Raw genomic sequence first — 6,000 nt, 5'->3', positions numbered from 1 at the left:
ACGCACGGAGCCAGGCGTACGGGAGCGAGCCCTGCGCGCGGAGCCTCCGGAACAGCCCGGCGCGTGCCCGACCCTCCTCCTCCTCCTCCTCCTCCGCGAGCGCGCACGCTGCTGGCTCGGGTCGGCGTCGTCGTCGTTCTGCTCCCTCTCGCCGGCCGCCTCGCTCGCTCTCTCTCTGCTCGGTGCTGCTGCTGCCGCTGCCGGCCCCCTTCTCCCCCCCCCCGAGGAAGGAAGCTGCGCAGGATCCGACCCCCCGAGCCCAGCCCGCCGGGAGACGCCGACGGAGGAGGCGGAGGATCCGGCAGGTGAGGAGGGCGCAGCGGAGGCGGCGGCGGCGGCCCAGGCGGGGGAGGAGGAGGAGGAGGAGGGAAGCGGCGGATTTTCTGTCAGCGCCTCACGGTCGGAGGAGGAGGAGGAGGAGGGAGGAGGGAGAAGCCATTGCGGGAGGGGCTCGGGGTCTCTTTCTGTGGCGCATTGGGGGGGGGGCGTCGAAGAGGGGCGTGTGGGGAAATGGAGGGTGGGCGAGGAGGGTTGGAGGGTGGGGGGGATGAGGAGGAATTGGGAGGGGTCGTTGAGGGTGGGGGGAATGGGGAGGAATTGGGGGGTCGTTGAGGGTGGGGGGCAAGGGGCGACTGAGGGTGGGGGGAATGAAGAAGGTTTGTGGGTGGGTGGGTGGGTGGGGGGTAAGGAGGAATGGAAGGTGAGGAGTCATGGAGGGGTGTGTTTGAGGGTGGGGGGAATGAGGAGGAATTGGGAGGGGTCGTTGAGGGTGGGGGGCGAGGACGAATTGAGGGGAATCATTGAGGGTGGGGGGATGAGGAGGGTGTGAAATGGGGAGGGGGTGAGTGAAAGAGAGGGGAAAAATTGAGGCCCACCCCAGAGGTGGGGGGGGAAAGAGGGAGAAGAAGATGGGTGTGTGTGTTTTTTGGGGGGTGGGATGTAGTCAGATTGTGGTGGGTAGGGAAAGAGGAGTGCAAGGAGGTGGGGTGGGGAATGGGGGTCGTTCATCCAGGGAAGTGGGGAGGAAAGAAGGGATGAGGTGGGTTTGGGAAGGGCTGGCAAGAGAGGAGGAAGGGGAGATGGGGAGGGGAATTGGGGGGTCGCTTTTGCGCCGGTGCAGTTGAAGGGCAGAGAGAGGGCTGCTGGTCGGGGTGGGGATGACAGAGGAAAGCGAGACTGGAATTAGGTGGCTGTGGGCAGATCATGCGTAGGGCTGTTGGGTGTTTGTGAAAGAGAAAGTGTTGGGGTCGGAAGCTTCTGTTTCTTCCTGCATGACATAACATCCTCTCTATGTGCCCCCCCCTCGCCAGAGTCTGCCTGGTGATGAGGACAGCCCTGTTAATGCTGATAGACAGATTGCCAAGAAAAAGGCCTCAAGTCATTGGGAAGAAACTACGAGGGGGGCAAAAGAAAGTGAGGCAGGGCTCCTCCTGGGCTCTATTGCAGATGTGTGTCTCTGTGTGCATGTGCTCCTCGACATAATGTGGAGAATGGGGTTGAAAAAGCGGTAGTTCCTGCAGGGGAGAGCTGGTGGTTTATTCTTGGGAACCTCTTTCATCCAAGGTAGGCTGGGGGAACTCCTCATCCCTTCACTGACGTACATATACTCTGTGCCAAGGGAAAGCTATTATCATAGGTACGTGCTCAAGCTCCCTTCTCATGCAGTTCCAAGATAATTAAAGATTAAAAAGCTCACAGATTATATAAATAATGGTCTTATATTTAGGATTGCTGTGTATTCACTGTGATTGATAATGGCAAGTGACATGGGTGGGAGAGAATCAAGAGGTCCTGTTTCCCTAATAGATGAGTCCACAGAATCATTGCACATTTGAGTTTTTATGACACGATGCATTAACTGCATCCGTGAAATGAGTTTGAGAGTTGAATTTGCGTTCTCCCTTGTCTGGTTTTGACTGGTGGCCACCAAATATTTTAGCCTACCCCCACAGATAGTGCCTTTAAATGTTGCTGGATGAAATGAGCAAGGGCCGTGAGTCAGAGCACACTTAGTTGTCTCTTCTGTGCTTTATCAATACCTTGCAGTCGTAGACATGGTGGAACAATTCATTTGACATATTACTGGAGCATGTTATGTGGCTGGAGCCAGTTTTCCCCCTGAGGAAGAGGTGAAAGCCATCCATGCCAGCTGCTGGCGCTGTGACACAGAAGGGACTTTAGAAGCTTGCTTGCATTTTATCCACCGAAGTATCAGTTTGCAGTTAATGTGTACTGCTAGCTTTTGCTGTAGGTCTCTGCATTTTGTGCTGTGTCTCAGGCTGCGAGCTCTGTAGTATAATGTGTATTCAAGGGTAAAAGACAAAGTCAGTACATCATTTTGAGCTAGTGTGAGATGAAATCTGCCTTATCTGTTCAAGCTGTTTTATTGCTTTAATTTTCTCCTTGGACTCTGAAAAGGTGAGGTTGCCTTTCATTTATGACACAGCAGTTGGTCACTGAAGCAAAGCAATGTAAGATAGAACTAGATTGGTCATCTACTGATGAGCTTGGCAAATATATAGCATTAAAGAAATTAAGCTCTGGTTTGGGATGAGAATCAGAAAGGAGCTAATGGTTGTATTTATGCATTTTCAATCATGTAAAACTTGGCATCCGCCTTTAAGCCCAATGTTGGACCTAGGAGCTACTTTTAAATGATTTCTGAATACATGTCTTTTTCTGTTCCCTTTTCTTTAAAAGAGAAACAAAACAGAAAACCTCACAAATGTAAAGGTTAGGGAAGTAGCCAATGTGGAGCCCTCCAGAAAGTGTTGGGCTATATTTCTCATCAGCCCAAACCAGTTTGGCCAGTAGTTCAGGATGATGAAAGTTGTAGTATCTCAAAGGCACCACATCAGCTACCCCTGGGTTAGACTGTGCTCATTTGTGGGCCACAGGCCTCCAATTGGAGGCCAGTGCTGACAAACAGAATATTTGAGTGCAACTGACTATTGCTAGTGATGCATGATTCATTTGTTTTACAGACACTCATAAAGCCAATTCAATTAACAAATGGTTATAGCACATTTTAATTTATTCTATGCCTACTGAAAAGGGAGAATAAAATTGAGGAAGAAGCAGGGTGGGAAGTGAAGGTGTTGCTCTTAAATTTGCATCAACAGGATATGCTTTAATTCAGTAAACTGAAGCCATAGCTAAATTAATTTGCCCTTAATGGGAAAACCTTTGTGGGCTTCTGGGAGGTGATGGGGGACTTATTCTGCACTTCTCTATAGTGTGGCATTTTCATTTGCAGCTAAATTGCTTTACCACATTAAGTTCTGTAACTTCCCATCCTTTCAAAACTGGGCCAGTTTGGAAATCAGTTGGGCAAGAAAATATGTACAAAACTATTGTAGGCAGCTTCTCAACTTTATTTGGTTCTCTGTTTCTCCAATGAAATGTTGGATTGTGGATTGAGTGGTGACCATTTGTGCATTAAGTCATGCTATTCTTGTGAGCGGAAGCTTCTCAGTTGCACAGCTGCTGGTTCCCAGTGATCTGGCTGCTTTATCACCAACCTCTCTTATCTACCCATGTGTTGTCTGGCAAACTGAGACTATTCTATTGTATTTTGGAAATAGAGAGAGCTCTCATGCATACGTATGACATCTTTCCCTGTGCTATAGAAATGTAATCTGTGGGTAAATAAGAATCCAGGAAATATAACGTGTCAATTTCCTGCTGCCGTGGCCGCAGAAATTATTTCTAGTTTCCTGTCTTCAGTTATATATGCCATGGTTAATGGAAGCTGATGGCTCACACATGCCTCTGTCAATACTGAACAGAAGACTGATAACTGGTGCCTGAAAGAGAAGGGCAAGCCTTTCTAACACTGAGATGTCACAGGCTTTCAGTTCCATGTTTTTGAGGGTAGGGAAGAACATAGTTACTGAGCAAGAAAAGAAGCTGATGCAAAACAGAAGTCACTGCCAGAACTAGAGAGTTAGAGATGGAAGCATGGAATTGTCTTCCAATAAAAACGCAGATTGGGTCGAGTAACCAGGGTACCATTTTTGGCTTTCTCACCAGTCTGTATACCTCAGGGATGTCTATCTATGCATGTGTACTCTATATTATTCAGATGTTGGCAGCCAATCATAAAATCACAGATCCTTAAACTGTAGCAGACCCCCGATGGAGTGTGGGTGTAGGGGACTGCTTTGTCTGTGGGAGTTAATATTATTATTTGTTAGGTTTTTATCCTGCCCTTCCATCCAGGGTTGGGGACGTCTGGGAATACGCATGTGCATCCTCTTCTTTCTTCCAGTTTGATCTCCTGGTTGGGACATAGCTAAGCATGAGACTTGACAGGAAGCAGCAGACCTATTGGGGGAATGTTGTAGCTGGTGAATCCACCCCCTTATGTTTAGAGTAACTAAACATCTGTCTTCAGAATGTTGCTCTTACCAACTTGAATGTAACATTCAGGTCAGTGTATGTAAAGACATATATGTGCATGACACCCATCATATATGTACAGTGAGGACTACATGCATCTGCTACTCCAGCACACATACCGGATTGCTAGCCATAACTGTGTGACTTAGCGTTAAGAAACTTTAGATGACTGGCATCTTCTGTTCCCCTTTCTGAAAAGCTGTAAGGGAGGAAATCCCACCATAAGGACATACAGTGGTACCTCTGGTTACGTACTTAATTCATTCCGGAGGTCCATTCTTAACCTGAAACTGTTCTTAACCTGAAGCACCGCTTTAGCTAATGGGGCCTCCCGCTGCCGCCGCGCCACCAGAGCATGATTTCTGTTCTCATCCTGAAGCAAAGTTCTTAACCCGAGGTACTATTTCTGGGTTAGCGGAGTCTGTAACCTGAAGCATATGTAACCTGAAGTGTATGTAACCCGAGGTACCACTGTAATCAGAGCCCTGCTGGATCAGCCCGGTGACCCATCTCATCCTGCATCCTGTACTCAAAGTGGCTCAACCAGATGCCTATGGACAGCACAAAAGCATGACTTGAGTACAGTGGTACCTCAGGTTACATACGCTTCAGGTTACATACGCTTCAGGTTACAGACTCCACTAACCCAGAAATAGTACCTCAGGTTAAGAACTTTGCTTCAGGATGAGAACAGAAATCTTGCTCTGGCGGCGCGGCAGCAGCAGGAGGCCCCATTAGCTAAAATGGTGCTTCAGGTTAAGAACAGTTTCAGGTTAAGAACAGACCTCCGGAACGAATTAAGTACTTAACCCGAGGTACCACTGTATTCTACCCACTTGGGGTTCCCCAAACTGGTATTCAGAAGCATACTGTGACAGTAAAGGTTGAACATGGTCAGCATTTCCCAGCTTAGTGTGGAGGTGAATGTTATATGGGAAACATGAGGATTACCATCCTCAGTGATGATGATGTGGGGAGATTTGCAGGGGGAGTATCTGACAGTTCTTCTCCTTCTGGTCCGTGGTATACCCTCCCTAGGATGAGAATGAGTGATTTGCCCAGCTAAACTCGTACTGGAACTAAGCCAAACTGAGTGTGTGGGGGACAGTTTGGGGAACATTTGCAGGTGAGAACTAGTGGCTGGGGGGGGGGGAAAGGCACATTTCACCCACTGATCCCCCCTCTGTTCCCAGTATCCCCATTATTTTAACAAATGTGGGTTGGGCAACGGGTGTTTGCCCAGTTCTGATTTTACGCAGTTTGTTCACTTGTTCATATGGTTCAGAAGTTTGTTACAAAAGTTCAGCTGAACTCAACTTCCTCTGATTTAAGCTGCTTGTTGCTTGTGCTGTCTTTCTTTTTAACATTGTTTTAACTTTTTTTTTTTAATTGGCAATATGCACCCTAATAAGCCTTTTCTCTAGGCTTAAAAATCCCCTGCTATTTGTCTTCTAATTTACAGGTTAGATTAGGCTTCAGTTTATATGTCGCCTTTCCAGAAGGAAATTGTGTTCCTGGCATATCACACTATGCAGGCTAAAGAAACTGCAAAGCAGAAAAATAGTTAACAAGCATTTCTGACTTTATATTTATTTATAT

At 47.8% G+C, this 6,000-nt stretch overlaps 1 protein-coding gene across 1 annotated transcript in view; it reads left to right on the top strand.

Moving 5' to 3' along the window:
- Window positions 1–257: 257 nt before the first annotated feature.
- The window catches only part of DNAJC5 (DnaJ heat shock protein family (Hsp40) member C5), a 51,077-nt gene continuing 45,334 nt past the window's right edge, over window positions 258–6,000 (top strand). The window contains exon 1 of the mRNA XM_083619234.1: window positions 258–305. The gene's annotated coding sequence lies outside the window, so the exon portion shown is untranslated. The remainder of the gene's footprint in view (window positions 306–6,000) is intronic.

This window comes from Podarcis filfolensis (genome assembly GCF_964270895.1).
Source record: "Podarcis filfolensis genome assembly, chromosome: 6".
Classification (NCBI taxonomy): Eukaryota; Metazoa; Chordata; class Lepidosauria; order Squamata; family Lacertidae; genus Podarcis; species Podarcis filfolensis.
The sequence above is the reverse complement of the archived record's forward strand: the minus strand, read 5'-3'. Positions and strand labels throughout refer to the sequence as shown.